This window comes from Diceros bicornis, chromosome 3 (assembly GCF_020826845.1).
Source record: "Diceros bicornis minor isolate mBicDic1 chromosome 3, mDicBic1.mat.cur, whole genome shotgun sequence".
In the NCBI taxonomy this organism is placed as follows: Eukaryota; Metazoa; Chordata; class Mammalia; order Perissodactyla; family Rhinocerotidae; genus Diceros; species Diceros bicornis.
In genome coordinates this window covers 48,231,437-48,256,879 of record NC_080742.1, presented here as the reverse complement: position 1 = coordinate 48,256,879, position 25,443 = coordinate 48,231,437, and the positions used below count along the sequence as shown (strand labels likewise).

General features: G+C 41.1%; 2 long non-coding RNA genes across 7 annotated transcripts in view; one reads left to right on the top strand and one right to left on the bottom strand.

Annotated features, from left to right (window-relative positions):
- LOC131395204 (uncharacterized) overlaps positions 1-25,443 on the bottom strand; it is a 123,382-nt gene that overhangs the window by 83,641 nt on the left and 14,298 nt on the right. The window contains exons 4-6 of one of the 5 annotated variants that reach the window (XR_009216290.1): positions 11,223-11,410; positions 8,515-8,685; positions 3,015-4,070 (exon numbers count right to left, since the gene is read on the bottom strand). The exons of 1 other annotated variant lie outside the window; for it this stretch is intronic. This is a non-coding gene — a long non-coding RNA (uncharacterized LOC131395204). Of the gene's footprint in view, positions 1-3,014; positions 4,071-8,447; positions 8,686-11,222; positions 11,411-23,426; positions 23,870-25,443 lie in introns of those variants that run through there. 3 more of the 5 variants (XR_009216293.1, XR_009216289.1, XR_009216291.1) reach the window with 3 other exon arrangements.
- On the top strand, positions 9,152-23,283 carry LOC131395216 (uncharacterized). Of its 2 annotated transcripts, none has more exons than XR_009216304.1 (3): positions 9,152-9,252; positions 11,814-11,960; positions 21,049-23,283. It is a non-coding gene; the product is annotated as an uncharacterized LOC131395216 (long non-coding RNA). The 2 variants fall into 2 exon arrangements; XR_009216303.1 differs by lacking the exon at positions 9,152-9,252 and adding an exon at positions 11,363-11,573.

Here is a 25,443-nt window from a genome sequence, read left to right as displayed (position 1 = left end):
GTACTATACCAGAGCTCTCTACCACACTGTCTCTCTGCTGTCATAAATGCAGGACTTACAACCACAATGAATAACAATAGTCTTGAGAAAGCATTTTGACATCTTTGACCAGAAACATGAACCCTCTTGTATGCAAGGCTGCTCTAGGACACAGGAGGAAACATTTAGAGGGGATAAAGGAGTATTTGGAATCCCTCGAGCAAAGGGAGTGCCAAAGCTTAGAAAAGGAGCTACCAATTGGGGTAGAAGAATCACCCCAAAATGATCATGATGATAACAATAGTAATGCTAACACTGAGTTATTGCTTCATGCTAGGTGCTAAGTTAAGTTACTTACGTGTATTATTTCTCTTAATTCTCACAACAGTGAAACACAGTTGTTGCTACCATCCTCCTCACATTATAGGTTAATGAACCACCATCATCCCTTGCCACAGATTTTATTATAACCTCCTTTCTGGTCTTTTTGCTTCCATGGTTACCCCCACATAGTCCATTCTCCACCAAATGAACCTGAGCTATCTTTATAACATGAAATCAGATCATTTCACTCCTCTGCTAAAACTTTCCAACTACTTCCTGTCACTGAATAAAATCTAAAGTCCCACAGTGGCCCACAGGGCACGTATGCCCTGGCCCACAGACCCCTCTGACCGCATCTCCTAATCTGCCCCACACTGACCACACTCCAGCCACACTGGCTCCTTGCCGTCCTTGGAACAGGCCAAGTTGTTCCCATCTGTCGCTGTTCTCTCCCCAGATATGACTCAGTCCCTCACTTCAGTTAGTCTCGATCCAACCTCACACCCCAGAGAGCCCTTCCTGATGGTTCACTCTTCCCGTACCCCCTGCTTTCTTTTTTTCACAGTGCTTAGTGCCACCTGACTTTAGATTAAATGCCTCCTTGTCCATCTGCTCATTGTTTCTCCTTTCACAAGAAGGCGAGCTTAGTAAGTGTGGGCTTTGTCTTGTTCACCTCTTGGAAAACTGCTTGGCAAGTCGTAAATTAGTATTCATTGAATACGTGTGGCTTAGAGAAGTTAAGTCACTTGCTCAATGTTCAGAGCTAATAAAGGGTGGATTTGCACTCTGAACTCCCAGACCGACAGAGAAGACTCCTCTTTGGGAAGGAAAAAAAAAATACAGATGGCAGAGAAGCTTAGGATGGGAGATGGGAACAGAAGGCCTTTCTTCCCTCTGCCAGGGGATTCTCCGTGGAACTTTTTTGTGTGTGTGTGTGAGGAGGACGAGCCCTGAGCTAACCGATGCCAATCCTCCCTTTTTTTTTTTCTTGAGGAAGAGTGGCCCTGAGCTAACATCCGTGCCCATCTTCCTTTACTTTATATGGGAGGCCGCCACAGCATGGCTTACCAAGCGGTGCGTCAGTACGCGCCCAGGATCGAGTCTTCCAACCCGAGGCTGCCGCAGCGGAGCGCATGCACTTAACTGCTTGAGCCACTGGGCTGCCCCACCTTTTTTTTTTTTAAATCCATGCAATAACCAAAGAGAACGGTACAAAAGGCAAAACTAAGGTGCAGACACTTTCAGAGACTTCATCAAGTCAGGAGTTTGCAGGTAAACTGAGACCAAAGCCCACTTCTCTTCCTGGGCTGTGCGTTTTGCTAGTCAGCTATAGGCTTAAGGCTTGCTGCTTACTTGTCACATGAAAGGAATTCATGCCGCTGGAGAACTGTGTGCCCTTAAAACAGCTCTGGAGGGGTCATTTTGAAAAAATTAATTCAGGGTTAGTTTAGAAACAGCTAAACCAGACTTGCAGTCTGCCCATTAATGTTTACTTTATTTCCATTGCTTTAGAGTCATATTCAGGTTATGAATTTTCCTCTTCCAGTTCTTGGCGTGGTGTCTTTTTGTCCCTTTCTCCTTCTGTACCATATCTCCCAGGGAGCCTAGCTAGCTGTATGCTGAATACTTAAAAAAATTTTTTTTGAGTAATTATGAAAAATTTTTAAATGGTTTATCTTTTTGGCTAGGAGGAAGCAAAGGAAGTCGACAGAATAGATCCTCAAGCGATGTGGACTCAGTTTCTTGCTGGAATTTGCAAAGCCGATTTAAATCTGATCTTAGTTTTCAGAAGATTGTTTTTAAAATATAGAAAATCAAGAAGACAGCCTTTGAGAATGCAAATTTTGCAGAACTTGGAATCTTTGCTTTTTCAAATATAATATTAACCACAGAGCTTGTCTAGCTGGATATCACAGTGTGTACAACACAAGGAAATCACAGTAATAAAAACAGCCTCTCTGCCTTGCTGGTGTTCGCTGCTATCTTTGCCCTACACGGTTTCCTGCATGTTATCTTATCGTTTAGGGAAATAGCAGTGCGCACGAGAGATCTAAAGGGTGGAATATTAAATTACCATGACTAGCTGAGAAGTGATGAGTGGATTTCAGCAGATGCAATATGATGACTTGCAATATGGAAATGACGCTTCCAAAATTTTTCAGGGTTGTTTGCCTCACTGTCGGGGGCAAAATAAGGTTGATGTGAGGAAAAAAGTGATAAGAATGCCTGAAAGTCACATAGCGGTTAAGACAAAAATGCAAAGCAGTTCACAGGGAGGGATAAAGGTGAAAGGAAGGCCTTGAACTTGAGATGGCTCCCATGCCTGCGGAATTCAGGGGTCTGGGCTCCCAGAGCGACACTCGGTGGGTTTCAGAACTTGTCGGGTTTTTCTCTAAGACTATTTGCATAGCTTTTAGATTTCTGTAATTTTCCCCAATACCTCTGGAGATGTCTTGGCAAGATAACATTTACATATAAACGCCTCAAATAGAACTAAATTTTAACAGAGTCTGGTACTGTGGAAAGGGTTGCAAATGAATGAAAATGAGGAAGAAAGGACCTTAGACCTTTTATTCAATTTCACATATTCTTCTTTCCACCTACTAGAATGCTCTTAGTCATAGTGGAAACAAAATAGAATTCTAAAAAATTTATTAAACACACATACACACACAATATACACGTGCATTTTTAACTCTTTATGTAAAATGAAATCTGTTTTCAATAATTCAAATATTTTCACTTAAAAGGGAAATTTCAAGATTAAGCCAGTCAAAGCTTTTTCTGCCATCAAATTAATATAAATGGAATGATTTATCAGAAAAGGAGTGTATGTATACATGAGCAGTCTATATGGAATATTTTTGAGAATCTCAGCCTAACACAGACATTAGTAGATTTACTGACTGCTTTTTAAAGTCCACAGTATTTTTGCCAAAGTGTGCATATAATCCAGTTTTAGTTTACTGATGATTAGACTTGTTTTCAGTTTACATAAAAGATAATTTATATGTTCTAATCTCTTGTGTTTTGCTGAACTGTAGGCAATTTCATTCCCTGATTACAGCCCTCCAGTTTTGAGGATGAAAAGAGATTTTAGGGAAATTCATTCATAGAATAATGAATTTCCATTCTTACCAGGGCAATGTGGGGAGATTTAAGGTGCTTCAGAAAAAACTTATCACCTAAAACACTCTAACCCCCTTTCACGTGGTAGTGTCTGAAATATACCATTTAAGACAAATGTGGGGTTTTTTTTGTGAGGAAAATTCAGCCCTGAGCTAACATCCGATGCCAATCCTCCTCTTTTTGCTGAGGAAGATTGGCCCTGGACTAACATCCGTGCCCATCTTCCTCTACTTTATGTGGGACGCCACCACAGCATGGCTTGACAAGCGGTGCATCTGTGTGCACCCGGGATCCGAACCTGCCAACCCCAGGCTGCCGAAGCGGAGCATGTGCACTTAACTGCTGCACCACTGGGCCGGCCCCAGAGACAAATTTTTTAAAACATTGTCTCCAGGGACCCTCTTATACGATGTCACTCCCTTGGGAAGTATGGGGCAGACATCTATTCCCAGGGCTCAGAGATGAGGAGGATGTATGCATCGATCCCATCCTTTTCTCTGTGGTCTGGACCATTAACAAGGACCCTGGGAACGGGCACTGTGATGACTGGTGAGGCTGAGAAGGTTCTCCTGCAGTGGGGAGCCTGGAATCAGGACCCTTGGCATCCAGAGGCAGTGGGAGAGCACAGGGGGAAGTCACTGCAAAGGAAAGGGAGCAAAAAACCCAATGAGACTACCTTACAGTTTTACTTAAGACCACTAGACTTTGTCTCTGCAGGCTCTAAACTGTTGTGGTTAGTGTGAGGAGGCTTGGGGGTGGGTGGTGGTGGGAGATGAGGCAAGGGAAGATTTGCTCAGCCCTTCATGGATTTATGTTTAGCATCCTATGAAAGAAAACTAGGGTCTATTCCAATGTTGGCTTTACTATAACTCTGTTTGATGCAGGTAGGCAGGGAGTCTAAAGGCTGGAGACTGCAGATTGACTTCTGTAGTCAACTAGAGAACCCGATGAGGCTGGGAGGTTCTGTGCTTGTATCTCTAATCCCGTAGACAAGGCTAATCCTGGGAGTGAAGTAACAAATAAATTTTGGAGCCCCTAAAACTTAGAGCTCTGGGATTGCTTCTGTGGAGTGGGAATGTGGTTTCGGATGTGAACTGTTCCGACAGAATGTGAGAGTGTAGGGCAAAGGAGTGGAACTTAGCTTCTCCGAAGGCTCAGCAGCAGGGAGTGTGGGACAAGAAATGCTATGGACTCCCCAAGTCTTTACAACCTACCGCAGTTCAGAGAGTAAAGGGAAGAAGGTAGGTGAAGGTTTGCTGGGTCTCCATCTTCCCCTCGTCCAACATTGCAACCCTCACATTCAACCTCCCCACACACACTAAACCTCATCACTGTTCATCTACACCATAATAGGTCCCGGTTTTCTATTTTTTGATGAAAGAATGTTTCTTTTTGGTCTCAGTAATGATAATTTAAAAAATATATTCCAGAAACACTGTTAAGAGTATTAAAATGGTTATTGTTAACCACCCCTCTCTCCTCTATTGATTAAAACATTAATGGTGAGGTTGAAGGGAATCTCATTAAAAAGACGTGCTGACAAGTAGCTCTTCAAGGCTTCATCTGAACTCTCCAGCAGCAGAGTACGTTGGTGATGGATTGGGGAGCAAGAGAACTACTCCATAATGCAGACAGCCTTTGGATGGAGAACAGGCAATGGCTGAGATTTTGGAAGCACAAAGGCTAACAATCTTGGTTCTTTATTTTAATATCTCCACCACTGGACATAGTGGGCATTGAATAAATGTTGAAAAAATAATTGAACGAACGTTTTTAGGGCACTGCAATCCCTCCCTTTTAGCACTCACTTTCCCAAATTTGCGCTCTAACGCCCTAATTGCATCCCCCAATAAACAGCCCAGCTGCAATTACTTTCAACTAAATTCTACCAGAAGAATTTGTGCTTCTGTGACTACTCAGGAATATCTTGACCCTTGTGATGCCAAAGCCCTCATACTATTGAATACAATGTGCACATTAAAAGAATGAGGTAAGCCAGACTTTAGTTTATAAATGGATCTAACTTTGTGGAAAGCACATACCTATTTGCAGGAATAACCTCTTCAAAAATCATCAGCTTTTTCCACTCACACAACTTTCTTCATTCCGACAGCTGGAGGGAGTAGCTTTTCTGTCTCAATACCCAAAACCCTGATTATTGTAGCTGCATGAGAACTTAGAAACCATGTAATCCAATTCTCTCATTTAATAGATAAAGGAACTGAAGTGCAGAGTGCCTTAATGATTATCTCAAGGTCTCACTTCTAGTTAGAAGTGCTAGAACCAAAGAACAAATCTCCAGACTCCCAAACTGGTGGCATTTCTCCCACAAAGCAACTGCTTCTGGAACAGACAGAAGGGCCAGGGATGGATACTCATCAGACCTATTGAACCAATCCATTCGATTATTAGGAATAAGCATACATTGAAAAGAATGAATAAACTAGAATTATTTATATATATTAACATGGAAACATCTCTAGACATCATTGAATGAAAAAAGCAGTTGCCAAATATCATATGAGTCCATTTATGTGAACCAAATGAACAGTGTATATTTTCTATGGACGAGGTCTGAGGGTTGCATTCCACCCTGATGACAGCGCTTATATCTGGGGAGGGCTCTAGAATCGGGGATGGTGGTCAAAGGAAAGTTTGTCCTTATCTATATTGTTCTAATTTTTATGAGGAAAATCTATTTATGCCCTAGTTATTTAAGAATTAATTTAAAAGAGTAAAACTACATTTTTTATTGTGCTCTATGTCACTCTGATGGCTTTGTTCCTATCAGTATGGATCATGTTCTGAGGGACTCAGCTTGTTACCTTAATCCCAGGGGAATGCCTAAATTAATCCCAAAACTTTAGGGATGATGGGCTGGCATAGAGAGAAAGGAGAGAAAATGTTTGGGGGTTTAATTTTATCTTCCCAAAACTACTTATTATCTTCCCAAAACTACCCCTCATGTTGATTGCCATTTCACACTTTTACCTCAAGTCAGACCAAACTCCTTGAATGTAATAATAATGATGATGATGATGATAATAATAATAATTGAAAATGCAATACTGCTAATAATAAATGGCAATAGCTATGCTCTTTTGAATACTAACTCCACCCCAGACACTCTTCTAAGCACCCTTGTGCATTATCATTCCTGTTTAATCTTCATAACCCACTCTGAGAGGTAAGTACTATTATTATCCCCATTTGAGAGGTGAGAAACTGAGGCTTGAAGAAAGCAATGAACTTGACTGCAGCCACACGGCTGGTGGGTGGAGGAGCCTGGATCTGAACGCAGGCGGTTTGACCGAATCTGTGCTTGGGCCCAGGTGTCAGCAGTTCCTGCGCTGGGAGGAAAGCTGACCAGTGTCTGTAGGAGGAGTGCGGCCAGGCTGGGAAATAAGACTGGTCTGAACTGGGATGTGCATGCCTCTGGGGAGACCTTCTGTCTGATCTGGTTCCCCATCGCTTCCTCCTTGTGCTCCTTTGAGCCATTTAACTTAAAGTTTCAATTGCCGCAGGGTTACTAAATCAAGTGTGAAATTCTATCTGGCAATGTGTAGTGAGGGCAAAATTATTCTCCTTTGGAGAGTGAAAACCCGTCTACTACTATGTACGAGCCTCACAACAATTTCTCAATTCCCAATTCCTCTTACTTAAAACAACAACAAAATAAGAAATATCTTTTAAAAGAGAGAAGGGCTGGCTTCCCCGGGGCCAGGGAATAATCCCCTTTCTCTTCTTTTAATATTGACTTCGGATATGTCAGTTTTGTTCCTTAAAGGTATGGAAAGCATAAAGTGGTAAGTTTTGAAATGATTTTTATAGTTTATGTAGAGAAAGTTACTTTTAGGATGCTGGTTGTCTTATGCTAAATAAAGAACAGAGTTCTTCCCGTCCCCCGCTTCAGTCCAAACTTTGGGAATCATTTCATTATTTCTCTATTCATGATCAAAGTATCTTTGATTTATTATGGAAAGTTTGAGGTAGATCACAGGAATTTTTGTTTAAATATATGTACTGTACATATACTTACGTACATATGCATGTATATACTGTGTATGTATATGCATATAGATACATCTATAATATAATGTGTGTGTGTGTGCCATTTGATAAGTACTGCAACATTCTTATCCCATTCCCAAGAACCAGCAAGTTTCTGCCTAGTGTGCTAAACTGGCTTTTTTGACTCCAGCCTCATCCTGCTTAGGGAAACCGCCTGCAGCGTCAATGTTGTGTTAATATTTCCGTATATTGTGAATATTTTCCTTTTGAAAAGAACTACTCCACCTGCTCCTTTTTTCCTCCACGTGGCATTACACGTGTGTACATCAAAGATGAAGTGGCCACATATCTTTTTTATTCTTTGCCCTACAGGTCAGGCCTGGTGATATTACTATATTTTTACACACGTAAATATAGCAAATGGGCTCATTTCTTGAGTGCTTGCTCTATGTCCAGCCCTGTGCATGGGACCTGATATAGGGTGGTAAATAGAGCAGGTGTGTGCCCTGCCCTCATGGGGCTTATGTCATTCCCTGCCAGCCCCCCAGTCACCAGGACTACAGCACTTTCAGATGGGAGAGGAGCTTTGACAAATGTGGGGTATCATACACATTTCTGCAAACATGACCATTTATTTTAGGCTAAAGCATTTGCAGAAAAATTTAAATAATTTATCTGGAATGTGTCAAATTGAATGTTTTCATGATGTCTTTTTGGCTTTCTTTGGTAGAACATTTATTATGTAAAAGCTTTCTTAGATTTCTCAACTAACTCTCTGCCGTTAACTGTGAACAAGATGCAGGGACTAAACATGGAGGCAGTCTTAAGAATCTGAGCCTGTCTGAGAGAAATATTTTAGGTCATTATTGAAGTCAATCAGGGCCTCAAGGATCCTTTACTCATTGTTCTAAGGTTTTGGGACAGAAAAAAGAAAGATTTGTTGGGCCACAGCTGCTACTAAGTGTTATCCATTATGTTATGAACCAAAGAACTGGAACCATCCCCAATCCCACCCTCCTCCACCCAAGAGAAACTACTGATTCCTGAAATTCCTGTAAAAAAACTGAACACCTTTTTGTTAGGTTTACATTGCTCTTCGAAAGAAGGCCGATCAACCCTGGAGGACCAGCCCAAGACTTTTGCTTGGCATTAACCTTTAGTAGGAGTCATCTGTTCAGGGCCTGGCCAGTACTGTTTGCTGAGGGAATGCGGCGCCGCAGATGAGCATCAATGCTTCAGGGCCTGGAGGGAGAAAGAGAAAGGTGCTGGGCAGCCAGCCGTGGGAAGGCCTGGGGAGCCATGGTCCTAAGGGGACACTCTCTAAGCAGGGAGGCCATCTGGAGGTGTGTGGCCACTCTGGCTGTGCAGAGGGCCAGCTCTTGTTTGCCGCTAAGCAATTTCTGACATATTTCAAAGTGCAAAATGAAACTTTCTTCTTTAAAAACCTTAACGAATGCTTCTGCGTGTGTCCTAGGTTTTTTTAAGACAGGGATGTTTTGGACATCTCTTGCCCTTGTCCATGTTGAGGCAAGAGAGGCGATGTGTCCTCTTTTTCCAGTGCAGCGACCTCCAGGCCAGAAGGGCCCCCACCAGAGCATATGCTGTGCCGTGAAGTCACTGGCAGCAGAAACTGCTGGCCTCTTTCTACAGACCACAGGAAATATTTGCACCTCCAGCACTTGCTGTACAAAGTGGTAGCAACGCCCATGTGTGTTCAGAAGCCGTTCCCTCATTGCTTTGTAATTCATCTTTCTATACGGCCTCTGGGGGTCCAGCGAAAGATCCAAGCCTTCCTGTTGTCTATGCTCGGTAAGCAAAATGTTAAATTTTTAGAAATTCCTCTTTTTAATTCCATTTAGAAGTAAAATAGTCGTTAGCAGAAGCAAGCATTTGCTTCTCAGGGATACATGTTCGTGAAAACATAACAAAGATTTTATTTATGGCTTGAATTAGTTATACTAAGCTTAACAAATTTGCCCTTTTGAAAAATTAAAGTTGAAAAAATAACATGTTAAAGAAGGATAAATTACTTATACCATTGTTCTTGGGTTGAAAGGTAACACAGATAATTTGGTCAAAACATATCTTTAACCATTTTTTTGTGTGTGATAAATTTGTGAGTCTCTGATTATAGCTAGCTGAGTATTTCTCCCAAAATAACTGGTTTTGAGCATAATAATAGGCCTCTATCTGTCAACAGATATGTTGATAGCATAGCATGGGAATGCTATGACTTTATTCATATGCAATAAAGCCCTGATAATAAATTACACAATTAACTTTCTGCAGTTGAAGTAAATGAAATATTAACAGTTTTAGAGGAATCCAATTGGAATTAAGCTAAAGTACATTGACTTCTTCCAGTTTATGACCATACTAGAGTAGTTTAAATATATTTTTCATTATTTAAAATCTTTTTCTCCTAGCATTTGGTAATGGTGGGAGAATTAAATGAAGGTGAAAATTCTGGAAATGAAAAAAAAAGACAAACTAAAACCACAAGAACCAGGTGAATAAAGAGAGAGAAAAGTGGTTTAGGTAAATCTCTGGTCAGACATTACCCTAGAAAGCTCTACTTGAGAAAGGGGGCACATGGCCTCTGTGGCTTTGTGGAGCCCACACTGCTGCATTCAGATCATCAATCTGAAATTGCACAGTTCCTCTGAGCACTGTGGTTTTAAGTAAGTAGAATGGGCAGTTAAAGAAATAAGCAAAGATAGGCAACATTGGTCCTTTTACATAACAATATTTTACAAAAATCTCAATTGATTTCACTAATTTAAATGTCTGTCACAAAACAATTAGCTTTGTTTTCTCATCTGTCTCTCCTCCAGAGTGTGGTGGCATCTTAATTTTTCCTAATTATGTCTATAAAGAGTGTTGACTATTCAAATACAAAATTAGCATTATAATTACTACAACCGTGGGTTAAAAAAATGTCATCTCCTGTTCCTTTTTTCACACTGTTACACGTAAATTGTGGAGTGGGATGTGTAGGGTTGTTTGGGGAGGAGGGATAAAGTAGGCCTCCAAATTAGAGAAACCTGCCTCCCAGAGATGATGCTTTACTCCGCACTGACTGTTCCCAGTCCTTTGCCCTGCTGTCTAATGGAGAAGCGCATTAGTACACCAGGAGCTCAATCCCAAGTAAGTTTCCAATGGGAATTCTTACAATACTTTTGAAAGATATGTGGCTGAGGCTATCAGGTGATCTGTGACAGTCTTAACTCCAAAGCTTTATTCAGATCTTCCCAGGGGCTCTCCTGGGCTCAGAAGTCATAATGGCCTGGAGAAGGAAACTTTGTTGTTACGGGAGGAAGGAGTGGTGAATTTTCCTTTTTGACTAAAAGAAGAAGAAAAAGTAAAACAAAATCCCAAGTCCCATTTGTACCATTTAAATGGAAGTTTTCTCTAACCACAAAAAGACGTTTGGGGCATAACATGGACTAGGTCTCAGATCATATCAGAGAATTAGTAATATTTTTAGGAAGGATAATGGCATTGTGGTCATGAAGGAAAATGTGTTCATTTTTAGGAGATATATGCTGAAATGTTATGATGTCTACAACTTATTTTCAACATATACAAAAATACATGTACGCACAGAGATAAAGCAAATGTGGTAAATATTAACAATAGTTAAATTTAGATACTGGGAATATGGACAGTCGTGGAACCAGTAATTGAAGGTCTGTGTATCTGTTGGAAATGTTTCTGGCTGCGAGTAAAAGAAAAGTCAACTGACAAGCGCTGAAACTTAAAGAACATTCATTACTTACTAAATAAGAAGTCCAGAAGTTATCCAGTCAGGGTTGGTTCAGCAGCTCAGCAATGCCATCAAGACCCTGGCTTGTTCTGCCCATCTGCCCTGTCACACTCAGCCGATTGGCTTCTGACACGGTCAACTCATGATTGCAAGGCGGCTGTGGCAGTTCTAGGCATCACGGACACATTCAAAGGCAAGGGCCTGGACGGGGAACAGCAGAAGCAAGCTCTTCTCTTGCACTTGCCTCTTTTATCGAAAGCAAAATCTTTTCCAGAAGCCCCCAGGAGACATCTGCTTACTTCTCAGTTGCTAGAACAGTCAGAGGCCAATCCCAGCTATAGGGCATCTGGGAAATGGCATCGCAGTAAGTGACTTACATCCATTGTGATTCATCCCCTTGGGCTATGGGTGCACTGTCTCCCTGAATAAAATTGATGTTCTATTAACAAGAAAAAGAGAAAATGGCAGCTGCTTTCCATTTGCTACATAGATGTCCTTTTTCTCTAGAGGGGAAATTGTTCTTTTTCACTAGGTAACAGAAATGATTTTAAACGAAAGTAAAACTAAAACTCATTCTTCACTATATCATGTTGCTGTTTAACAGAAAAGAGAAATGGTGCCTGTGATGCTGTGATTTATAATAAGAAATATATATTTGGTCTTCATTCCCATTTTGGCACAGAACTCCTAAAACCTTTGGAATTTCCTAAATGATGAGAGTGATAAAGGCGTCTTTTGTTATGTTAATGAGGTAAGTTTCGGAAAGCACCTAAGGGTGGGGTCTGGTTGCCAGTGGAGCCGACCATATGATTAGATGGTTGGAACTTTCAGTCCCAACCCCTAACCTCTGGGGAGAAGGGAGAGGGACTGGAGGTTGAATCAATCACCAATGGCCAATGACTTAATCAATCATGCCTATGTAATGAAGCCTCTATAAAAACCCAAAAGGACTGGGTTTGGAGGGCTTCTGGGTTGGTGAACACATGGAGGTGCTGAGAGAGTGGCTCACCCTGAGAGGGCGTGAAGCTCTGCACCCTTCCCCATAACTTGCCCTGTGCATCTCTTCCATCTGGCCACTCCTGCATTATATCCTTTTATAATAAACTGGTGATCTAGTAAGTAAAATGTTTCTCTGAGTTCTGTGAGGCGCTCTAGCAAATTAACCAAACCCAAGAAGGGGGTTGTGGGAACCTCTGATTTATAGCCGGTCGGTCAGAAGTACAGGTAACAAGCTGAGCTTGCAACAGGCATCTGAAGTCCAAGGAGGGGGTCCTTGGATCCTCCAATCTGTAGCCGTTGGTCAGAAACACAGGTAACAGCCTGGGCTTGTGACTGGTGTCTTCAGGTTGTGGGGTGGGGGGACAGTAGGACTGAACACTTAACCTGTGGAATCTGATCTATCTCTGCGGAGATAGTGTCAGAACTGAGTTGAATTCTTGGACACCCTGCTGGTGTCTGAGAATTGTTTGTTGGTGTGGGGCACTCCACCACCATATTGGAAATCGGGTGCTCAGAATACCGAGACAGTGCCCCAAAAGAGACTTGAGGTTTCTTGTTTTCCTGCACCTGGTCTCTTTAGCCCAGTGAAATGGAAACTTTTTAACCATACATGAAATTATCTTTTGTTTCACTTTCCAGTTTGGTAATACATTTCAGTATACAGTTTACTTTTAAGGGTTGTTCTCATTGTGAGAGACATTATGCAGCAGAATAGAATATGTACTACTTGTCATCACATTATTACCACAGTTGATTGAGTGTTTTCTATATGTGAGGCACTGTAATAAGTGGGCTGCATGTTCTCTCATTTATGCAAGGAGGATGTGCCTGGCTGTTACAAAAAGCTCCAATTCAGTCTGAGTCATCAGACTTAATAAAGAAAGAGAGAACTGAAAGCTTTCAGCAGCTGTTCTAATTTTTACTTTCTCCTCAGCCTGTGTGAGGCCAATATAATAGGATACTCTCGACATCTGGGATCTTTAAACAGAAGCCCATTTATTGATCACGGCAAGTAATAGTCATAACTCGAGTTCCCTCTTGTCCTCTTCCCTATCCCTTGGTCCAAGAGGAGGCTTTCTTTTAGAAAGGATGCTGCACGCTCATTGTAGATGTATTGGAATGAATTCCCAGACCAATAATAGCCACCAAATCATCACTGAGGGCCATAATCATGTGTCCTTGGAAGGTACAGAATTGCATGCCTGGGCTCAGAAGGTCTTTGAGTGTTCAGAAGTCCTTCACCACCACAATGGGCCATTTGTCTGATGATTTGGCATTTGGTGTTGATTGCTGGCATTGTTCTCGTGTATATTATGGCTGGCTGTCCCATTTCTGAGTAACATCTGGGACGTGACTGACCGTGACATTGACTGCTACATGGAAGATCTATTGCAGGGCTGGCTTAGAGCAGGCCTAAGAACACCCCTTCTCTACCATGTCAACCAGGCCCACCAGGCTCCCTGACTCAAGTATCTTATTGGGGCTGCATCTGTAACCTATTGCTCTGTCTCCCTGTGGTGACCCTTTGGAGCTGTCCTATCACTGATAGAAGCCATGTGACTGTTCTACCTTCAAATGTAGATTTCACCCTTAGGATAAATATTTTAAGTGATTTTCCCCAGTGTTTTATATGAAATATTTCCTTTTGATCTAACCTTAATATAATAAGGATATATCACTTATGTATACATCTTATATATCAAAAAGAATTGATATACTCCTGAAGGAGGGGAGAGAGGTGTGGTGAGGAGTTGGTTTTGTTGTAAGTGGTGCAGACAGGTGCCCATCGGAACAGGAAGGAAGGCAGAGCACAGTTGTGGGTAGGTGGGCAGGTGCGATGATGGGAACTCAAGGAAGTCCTCTTCCACTGCTTTTATATCTTTAGTGACATAGGAAACAAGGCCATCAGCTCAGAGTGAGGATAGGAAAGATTTCAGGAGAGAAGAGAAGTCAGTAGAGTGGGAAAGTAAAGGGATGAGAAAAATGCAGTCTGAGGGCGGAGTAGCCTAAGGACCCACTTATGGTTAGTGATATGAATTTGAAGTGAGATTAGCCAGGGAGGGGTAATATACCCCTTGCCAGACCCTCCCCACTGGCTGGGCCAGATGGAAGATCTGGAAACAGTCCAGGGAATTCCTGATGTGAGAGGCCAGCTCCCAAGAAGTTCTTGATACCAGCTGGGGACCAGTGGGGCTGACCTGGAGCAGGCTGTGATACCCGCCAAAGACCCTGCTCTTCAATGCAGTGCCTGTCACTGGAAGATTTGTCCAGTGCTGGGCTGTGACATGAACAGCAAAACCCTGATGCCTCAGGCATTGCTGAGGCGGTAAAGAATGGGGGTGCGCTGGGGAGAGGCCACAGGGTTGGTGATCTCTACAGGTGTGAAGGACTCAAGGCGCTAGTCTTCCAGCTTTGGGGTGGGTGGCTGGGTAGTGCTCCTGTATCAAGAGATGGTATGTCCAACTTTGACGTCCTTCCTCAGTGCCTTATGCTGCCCTTTGGGTTCCAGAGGGCCTCTTAAGCGACCTGCCATGGTTCCTCCATGACTGGCTTGTGGCGTTACCGGGTGGCACCAGCCCCATCTAACATGAAACTCATCACACTGGGTTATAGCTCATTGTCTATTGTCTGTTATCCCTGGATAACAGAAGAGTAAGAACCCTGTCTATCTTTTTTACCACTTTACTCCCAGTGCCTGGCAAAATACTTGAAAGATAGTAGACGCTCACTAAATTTAGAATGCATGAATACATAAAGGAGAGCATGCAGGCGTGAGGAAAGGAAGGAAGGAAGGAAAGAATAGATGTGGAATCCCTGCCACTATAGTAGGGCTGTTCTGGATGAGGGTTGCAAAGATGGATCTGACTTGGTGGTAGCCTCTATAGAAGATACAGGAACACAAGTAGATGGAGGGTGGTGGGAGCAGATGAAGAGGACTTTCAACAGGGATCTCTAAAACAAGAAGGACACACTGGAGGTTGCAGGAGGAGACCAGGAAGACTGGGATGGCAGTGGCTGGCACAGATGGGGATCAGGAGTCATTTTGGCGAGGATGTCAGGAAGGTGAGAATAAGGAGTGATGGTCAAGATGGGCAGGAGGGAAGCAGGAGAGGGTTCCTGGGTGAATACCTGAGACAGAGTCTAGCCCACAGCTCCACGGGGAGAGTGGGTATGTTTTAAAGGCCAGAGATGAGGCCCCTGCAGCTGGGAATCCACACAGGGGCACAGTGGCTTCATGATCCACCTCTCTTCTGTTTCTTCTGGGAAAGAGGGAATCCTCGTTTGGACTTGCTTCCTCCTCCCTCCTTCCGACTCCCTCTAACTTTTACATCCCAACCTCTGGATTTTCTTGTTTGCAGTTATGCTTTCTCTTTTCTCTAGACCTTTGAACCCGTGGTTCTCCCAACCTAGAAAGCTATCTCCACCTCAAACCGCCTTGCTAGCTCAACTCCCTCTTGGCCCTCAGATGTTCCTCAGGGGTTACATTCACTCAAAGCCCCTGTCCTGCCTTCCCAGGTTGAGTTGCTGCCATTTCTGTGTTCTTCCATCACACTTTGGGCTACATTTAAAGCATGTATTGCAGTGTAATGGTTTGCTCACTTCTCTCCCTCCATCTCTAGACTTGAGAAGAGGAATATGATTGAATATTTCCCTAGTGGTCACTCAGTGACAAATGAAGACTGCTTTGAACCAAAGAAAAACAAAGCAGAAGCCCTGAGAATCCCCTAACTTGTTGAGCAAACCCGTGTGCTTTATTGTTGCCTGTGTTTTTGTTTAGCACCAGGCTACTCTCTAAAAGCAAATTAGCGCTAGACAGGATTTTACTTCCTCTGAGTTAAAAGGCAAAATTTGCTTTAAAGAAATACATATTTTTTTACTATTTAATAATTAATGGATATATGCATTTTAGGAGCAACTCTGATCTACCTCATTAGTCCAAGATTTTTGATTTATATAAATTGTACCTTATCAATATGAGAAAGATGAATCAAAATGAAATTAATGTATTTTTAATAATTAAAAGAACTCTAATAGATAATTAGAATGTCTCAAAGTATTCAATGCAAAATGTATGTATATTTTTACTATAAAATATTTTGGGGGGCCGGCCCAGTGGCACAGCAGTTAAGTTCGTGCTGTCTGCTTCGGCAGCCCGGGGTTCGCAGGTTTGGATCCCAAGCCCAGACCTATGCACCGCTTGTCAAGCCATGCTGTGGTGGCGTCCCATATAAAGTGGAGGAAGATGGACACAGACGTTACCCAGGGCCAATCTTCCTCAGCAAAAAAGAGGAGGATTGGCAACAGATGTTAGCTCAGGGCTAATCTTCCTCAAAAAAAAAAATATATATATGTATATATATACAGACACACATATATTTTGAATTACCAAATAGAGGAAAGTGCATAAAACATATACGCGTGTAAGGAATGATTATAATAAATAATTATAAAGCGAATACATGAAACCACCAGTAAAGTCAAAAACTAGGATGTAACCAGCACCCAAGAAGTCCCTCATGGGGCCCTTCTCAATCACAGCCCTTTCTCATCAATGAGGGCTGGCCAGGTGGCGCAAGTGGTTAAGTGAGCACACTCTGCTGCGGCAGCCCAGGGTTCGCCGGTTCGGATCCTGGGCGTGCACCAATGCACCGCTTGTCAAGCCATGCTGTGGCAGCATCCCATATAAAGTGGAGGAAGATGGGCATGGATGTTACCCCAGGGCTGGTCTTCCTCAGCAAAAAGAGGCGGATTGGCAGATGTTAGCTCAGGGCCGATCTTCCTCACCAAAAAAAAAAAAAGAAGTAGCCATGAACCTCACTTCTGTGACATTCACTTCCTTGCTTTTCTTTATAGTTTTACTACTGGTTTAGGCATCCCTAAATGCTACAGTTGAGTTTAGTTCAAGTTTAGTTTGAACTTTCTATAAATGTCTTGGTTCTTTTGCTCAACATTATGTTTGTAATACACATGCTGTTGCAAGCAGCCCTGGGTTGGTACTTTTCATTGCTGTACAATATTTCATTGTATTTGTTGCTAGTGCCTTCGAGTCACTTCTGACTCCTAGACACCCTGTGTAGAGCAGAGCAGAACCCTGCCTGGTCTTTTCGCACCATCCTCTCACCTTCCAGTGCCATATCAGACAATGCTCTGCTTCTATTCATAGAGTTTTCATAGCCAATATTTTCAGAAGTGGGTGGCCAGATCCTTCTTCCTAGTCTCTCTTAGTCTGGAAGCCCTTCTGAAAACTGTTCACCACCGGTGACCCTGCTGGTATTTGAAATACCAGTGGCATAGCTTTCAGCATAACAGTAACATGCAGCTGCCACAGTATGACAACTGACAGACAGGTGTTGTGGTTCCCTGACTGGGAAACAAACCCAGCCTGCGGTGGTGACAGCACCAAATCTTAACCACTAGACCACCATGGCTGGCTATTTCATTGTATAATAAACCACAATTTATTTTATTAGTTTTTCCCAAGAGCCAGATTTTGGCTTTATTAAGCCTTTCTATTGTATCTCATTTTTCTATTTCATTAAATTTTGCTGTTACCTTCATTATTGCTTTTCTTCTGTTTTCTTGGATTTAATTTGCTGTGCCCTTTCTAACTTCTTAATATATATAGTTAGCTAAATTCAGCCTTTCTTTTCTAAAATATACATTTAAGACTATAAATTTCTCTTTAAGCAGTACTTCAGCTGTATTTGACAAGTTCTGATCTGCTTTGTTAAAAATATTTTATAATGTCCTTTATGATTGCTGCTTTGACCTATGGATTATTTAGAAATGAAGTCCTTAATTTACAAACATATGAAGAATTTCTGATTTTTTAAAATCAACTTTTAGCTTAATTGCCTTGAAGTTAGAGAACATCTTCTGTATGGTTCGATATTTTGAAATTAAGATTTGTTTTATGATCCATTGTCTGGTCAGTTGCTACAAATGTTTCATGTGCTTAAAAAGCACGTGCACTCTGAAGTTGTCAGGGACGGTGTGTTTTATGTAAACTTTAAGTAGAACACACATCCATCTCTCTATATAATATATAAAATACATCTAAGTATGCCCTTAATATGTATCTATATTTTTTGCTTGTGCTGTCAATTACCAAGAGGCAGGTGGTGAGTTAAAATCTCCCACAATGATTGTCTATTTATTCTTTTAATTCTACACATTTTCAAGTCATATATTTTGAGCCCTTGTTATTAGATACATACAAAACTGGAATTTTTGTGTCTTCCTGATGAATGGAGCCTTTACCATTAATAAGTGATCCTCTTTATTTCAAGCAATGCTTTTTTTGCCTTGAAGTTTACTTTGTCTGACATCAGTTTAGTGACATGGATTCTTTCGGGTTAGTGTTTGCATAGTATATCATTATTCCTCCTTTTACTTGCCATCTTTCTTCTTTTGTCTTAATGTGTTTCTTGTAAAGAGCACCTAGTTGTATTTTCAAATCCAATTTGTCAATCTTCATCCTTTAATCGGAACATTTAGTTCATTTAAGCTTAATGATAACTAGTGATATAGTTAAGCTAAATCTACCATGTTATTTTGTGTTTTCTATTCGTCTGGCCCGTTATATTTTTCTTTTTCTTCTTTTTCATCTTCTGTTCTTACCCTCTTTCCCTCAATTTGTCTTTTTGTGTTTTATTGTGAGTTTTTCTTCAGACATAGCTACAGTTAACTGACTTTTCTAATTAGAATCTGCTAGAGAACCAATTTAATTTTTAATTTTAATTTCTATGGCTATATTTCTCAGCCCTAAAATTTATATTTAGTTCTTTTTCAAACTGACTATGTTACTTTTCATAGTTTCCAATTCCTTGCTCAGATTGTCAGACTTGGCATTTATTTCTTTAAATATAGTAAGCATTATTATTTTACAGCCAGTGTGTGTTTCTATTGTCTGTTATTTATTGCAGAGCTTGCTTATGGTGCTTCATTTCCTTGTATGACTGGTTATCTTTGACTACATGCTGGGCATTGTGTTTTAAAATTATTGTAGGAGTATTTTGAAGCCTAAGATGACAGTATCTTCCTTTAGAGGGGATTTTAATTGGCTTCTACCAAATGCGTAGTGGGCACTAGCCATTTGGGACCAGTTTCATCCAAGTTCAAGGCTTGAGATTTACCATCAGATGAGGTAAGCTGGACTATAAGTCCAGGCAAGGGTTGGCTTACTTGTAGTTTAACCTTACTTACCCTGCGGGTGGAGTTATGTGGGATCTCAGCTTAAAGTGGGAACTATTTTATCTTTGTCTCCTCTTTGATGGGCATGGACTTCAATCATCTGACTTTCTGAGGCCACCAAAATTGTAGCTCTGTTTCACAGAGTAACAGCATTTACTCTGTTACATTATAGGTGCCCCCATCCCCGGCACCTGAAAAAAAATTTTTTTTTTATTTCTTTGGAGTCAGCAGATATCTCAGGGTAGCCTGGGTTTACTTCTTGGGGTTCTGAAGTTCTCACGAGTGTTTTTCTGATAGTTTCTCATGGGCTTCTTGGCTCTTTGATGCTTTTAAGATTGTAAAACATATTGTGTCCAGCTTTTTAAAGTATGACTACGTTGCATTAAAAAATGTTATAGCTGTATTGCATAAAAGTATAATTTTGACATTCTGATTTTAAATCCTGCATATTACATGTCCTTTGGGAGAAATGTACCTTTCTGGATTCTAACTTTGTTCTATCTTTTTGGTCAATGATTGAAACATGCTTTGCTTCTACTGCCTTGCAGGGAGACCAAATGTGAAACTTTGCCATGTCTGTGTTCCTGATAGAATTATATAGACACAGGGATTGGCTTAGTAGTGGCTGGATCTGTATTAGTATTTGGGGTCTTAATTGGTGATTGGATTGACAGGAAACCAAGAAATAAAGGTAGTACTCTTACCTATGACATACATAATTATGTGGTAAATTATGATCTCACTAGCTGTTCTGGCTTATTTAGTAAAATAAAATACAGATATGAACTTACCAGCAATAGAATACAACGTTTAAAAACTAGAAAAAGAGTTATACAGCCATGTGTCTTTCTCTAGTACTACATTTAAAATATTTTATGGTAGATTTTAGATTCTCACTCGTTACATGTTTTTAATATTAAATTCCTGAAAACATGTTTTCTTTTTAATACCCTGGTGTTATCTACGTATAACACACTAGTGTTATTTTTATTAAAGAAAATTTCCATGTGTAAAAGATATCTTTTCTGCCAAGTAATCTGTCTAAAGTAGGAATTAATATCTGGAGACTTATTTGTTCAAATGTAGATCCACTTTCAGCTTTTGGCTCTACTATCTCTTTAACTCTCCTTTACCCAATAAGAAGGTAGAATTTCCTAAGTTTTTCCTATTCTTTTGATTATTAGTCAACATGATTGTTTTCATTCCACCTAGGAGGCTTGGAAAGGCATTCTCTGAAGCCCCACCATTGAAAAGGCTAACATTTAAAATCTAGTCTGTTGGTCCTTAGGCCATATTGATAACTTCAGTCATAAATTAAATCCTGAAGAGTGTGATATGTCAGTAAAAAATTTTAATTTTTTTGATTTGTCTATTATCTCACTTTTTATGTATCATCCTTCTCTCAAAGTATGTTTTCATTTACTTGCAAACCCCAGCTCTTTTTTTTTCTTTTGGTTGCAAAGGCTTTGCCTTTAGCGAGCACATGAGCCTGCTCTTTGCCTTCTACTCAAGGCTGCGATTGCCGATGGAAACGATAACCCTGGTTGGCACAGAGATTTGGTCAAATGCTGTTACTCTGCATTAAATGATGATGTAGCTGCAAGCTGTCACTTAAAACCAAGAGTAAATATTGTTTCTATTCACAGTTGCTTATGCCTCGCTCTTCACTCAGAATGCCTCTGTCACCGCCTGCTGTGTTGTCCTGGTGCTTGTGTTCTCCTACAAAAGGGAGATGGAACAAGTCTGGCATGCCTGGTTCACTGTGAGTGTCCTCCCCCCGTCCTGCGCCATGAGAGTGAACGTCAAAGTCAAGACCTGAATGCCCTTCAGTGTACGGTTCAGTGTACAGCAAAACCTGCTCGCCGGTTTTGGATCTGGCTAATCTTTCTCCAGTGTTCTCCTCACCCCTAATTTGTGAATCAGAGCCTAAATCCCACAGACATGAAGACAGTAGAACAGCAGAGTCTGTCTGCAAGGTACAAATTAGCATCAGATCTGATGCTAATGGGATAGGAAGAAGAAAATGTTTAGAATCAACAAATTTGGCTCCAAACCTACATTGAACCTCTTTCTCTCAAAAGTCTGTGTGTTCATTTAGATGCTCCTCAAGCTGTCAGATAAATAACCGGATGTACCACAATGGGCTGAGAAAGTCTATTCCTGGGTTCCAAACTCCTTTTACCCTCCTTCTGTAGGTGGCCTGCTCTGCAGCCGTGATCACCCTGGCGGCCTTGGCAAATCTGCCCAGCACAGCGCTGACCATCATCATTCAGAGGGACTGGATTGTGAGCTTCACAGGTGACAACAGAGGCCAGCTGGCTGGTGAGCTGTGCCACCGCAGGGTTCACAGGTCATCACGGGTTACCTACTCAGCTGAGAAGTAGGCCTGGCTTAGTGAACAGAGTTGATGAGCCAATCAGGGCTCCAAGCGAAGCAGCCAAGTAACCTTTAGGAGAAAGGTATTTGGAGTCAAACAGACCTGGATTTGAATCCAGCTAAAACTAGCTAATGCTCTTGCCAGCTGCAAGTTACTTAATATCTCAAGACTTTACTTTCCTCATCTGTAGATTGGGAGAAATAACGACCACCCTCCCTCTCCCTGCCACCAGCTCATTTTTGCAAAGGATTCTGAGATATGAGAATTGTAAAGCACTTGGCTGGTGCTACGTCTGCTCATAGGAAGCACATAAGAAATGGATGATATTGTTATTATCAAAAGGATATATAGACTGTACTTTAGGGAAAGAAGCTACTCAGAATACATTATAGAAGTTCCTTGGTAATTTTAGACCTGGAAAATAAGTGAATCAAAAGATTTCTTAGGGGCCGGCCCCATGGCATAGTGGTTAAGTTCGGCACGCTCCGTTTTGGTGGCCCAGGTTCCTGAGTTCGGATCCCGGTGTGGACCTACACTGCTCGTCAGCCATGTTGAGGTGGCAACCCACATACAAAATAGAGGAAGACTGGTACAGATGTTTGCTCAGGGCTAATCTTCCTCACACACACACAAAAAGATTTCTTAATTCTGGCCAGGGATAAGCTTCTACTTTCCTCCAAATATTCATCCCCAAATGTGACTGTTGATTATTACTTATCACTGATAGTGGGAGGTAGATTTTTTTTCAATAATGGAGCTAAATGGAAGAATCTGGCATCTTCTTTGTTTTTTTCTTCCGTTTATAAAACTTGGACCATTCACACTGTGAGATATTCAAATTGCCAACTTAAAGCTGGAGATCTTGTCCTACCCTGTATTTGTGCAATTGGTACTCTCTGCTAGAAAATGTTCGTGAGTTTTGATAGCCAAGATAAAGGAAGCTATTACAGAGGAGTCTATTAAAATATACTCCTTACAAAGAGTAGAAGCCCCTTATAATCATGTTTTCTTTCAAACTACACTTATTTGCATGTACTGTGGCTTAAATAACTACCCAAAATAAAACAGCTATGTGGTAAAAGCTGGATGACATGGTGTTGAAAGTGTCCTCTGTCTCTGGGTGAAAGAAACTCTTCCTAGTGTCTGTTAGTTAATTTTAAAGAAATCTAAAATAAAATACAGATTCTGGTTTGGGGTTCATTGTAATTTTTAAAATGATCTTGTAAATATATTCTTCAATGATGGTGGGATAGTTAAGAGAATAAGCTTTGTGGTCAGACTGCCTGGGTTTGAAGCTCAGCTCCACCGTTTACCTTCTCTGTGACCTTGAGCCAATAACCTTACCTCTTTCTGCCTCAGTTTCCTAATTTGTAAAAGGGAGATACTATTGACCTCTTAGAGTTACTGTGAGGATTAAGTGAGATGGCTCTATGTAGAAGGCTTAGAATCATGCACCTGGCACAGAGGAAGTATCCAACTACTTCTGTCCTCTCTGTTTGTTACCTCTCTCCTCTGTCAGCATGTTAGTCATAATAATGGCTATGAATATTATCCTTGTTAAGACAGTGAGATGTGATAGAAAGAGCACTGAGATAGGAGTTGCAACAATTAGCTCCAAGTAACCTAGTCCCTCTAGTTCTCAGTTTACTCATCTGTCAATTGTTCAAGTTCCAACAGAACTGATCTCAAAGGTCTTTTCCAGGTTGAAAATCCTATAATTAATCCAGAGTTAGACTGAAAGGGATAATTCTTGTTTTTACCATCATTCACCCTGTGTATGGCAAGCAAATCTAGCAAATGCATGACGTTAAAGTCATCAGGAGGACAGACATCCACTAAGTTGCAATATTTCCTTCCTCTCACTTACAAGGATGAATGCAGCAGTCCAGCAGCTGGACCAGATCATCAATATATTTGCTCCCCTGTCTGCGGCCCAGGTGATGACATGGGCATCTCATGTGATCGGTTGTGGTTTCATTCTTGGCTGGAACTTGGTTTCACTTCTTGTAGAGTTTCTGTTTCCATCCAGTGTTTTTCAACTAATTCCCCAATTGGCAGTAAAACCCCAGCAACAAACAGGGGAGCACTTCCTAGAAAGGCAACAGGAGGCTGTGAACATTCAAGGTAATGCAAACTCAGAGACAGCTCTTTTTCCTTCTTTACATCAGTGTTTCATTTCTTCTTTCCAGAGCTTCCAGTGTCTAATTATAATCTAAACATTCTGTCTGCAAACATGCACAGGAACAGTGAGAAATGAGAAGGCACCAATTGTGCCACTGGTCATGCAGTTCATATGGCTGATCTCATTGGTGGGGGCAGGTCTGCCATGCACAGTCACAAAGGTTGTACACTGTATAACTCCAGGGTATCCATCCAGAGAGACTCCAATGTAAGTAGCACTCCCATGGGACTGTGCAGTAAATAACCTGCACAACCTATTCCGTGGTCCTAGGGGAAAATTATTGCTTCTTATCTCACTGATATATCTCCTCCCTAAAGATGGTAGGCTAGAGAGACAACCATGTCAGAGAATACGGGCTGCTCTTTGGTCAAGACAATATGATGAATTGGCCATCCCTGCTATCAGCAGTTTGTTTTTTCTTTTTAATCATAAATTCCCTAACATTAGAGTGAGGATGGCAAGAAGGGGGACCTGCCAATAAATATAACCTCATTCTCCCAAGATAAGAGCCATCCCTGCCTATTGATGATGTTGCCCATCTGCCTGGTACAACACATCCCAGACATTGCTTCTGACCTCAGTTTTTCTTTCTGGACTTCTTATAATTAATTATCTTTTCTCTCAAGTTTTTCTGTAGTTAAACCCCACCATATCTCATTGTATGAATAAAATATATGTATTTATAGAGATAGATAAATAGATAGATATACGTATTCAGATGACGGATGGATAGATAGATAAGTAGATAGATACATAGATAGATAGATAGATAGATAGTGCTGTATCTTCCCATCTGTTACTTATTAGCCGTGTGACAATGCAGGGTTAATTTATTCAGAATCTCCGTGTCACTCTCTGTAAAGTAAGGACAATAATAACAGAACTGATCACAGAGATGTAATTAAACAAGATAGTCTATGTAAAGCCCTGTTTCACTCCTTGGCATATATTAGCTATATATCAATATTAGCTGTTGTTTCATTGTTATTATTATCTTATTTTTAAAAAATCTGCTCCGGCAATAAATTCTTTTCTATAACCAAGAGCTTCGCCGTTCCCGCAGTTCTTAGGCTAGAATGGATTTGGCCCACCTGATCCTTTCTCCTTCCTCCACAGCCACATTTTGTTCTTTAGTCCTTTTCAGAGCTTGTCTTAATTTGTGCTAAATACCTCTCACAAACAGATGTAAGTATATTTTAAAAATGTGTTTACAATCTTTGCCTATTCTATCCTGGAAGACTGACAGGTATTTATCATTTTCTTTTAATAAGTTATCTGTTTCTTCAGACAAATAACCCAAGGAAATATCCATCACTATTTCCAATAGTTCATTACCACGTCTCAAGCATGTGAAATGCTGTCTTTCACCCTCCCCTGTGTCTTCCCTTTCCTGTCAACACCCACCTTCTTGACTTCATTGTGTCTCTTAGTGTGGGTTCTTTCAAGAGCAATCCTTGAGACAATGATTTGGGGAGAAAAATA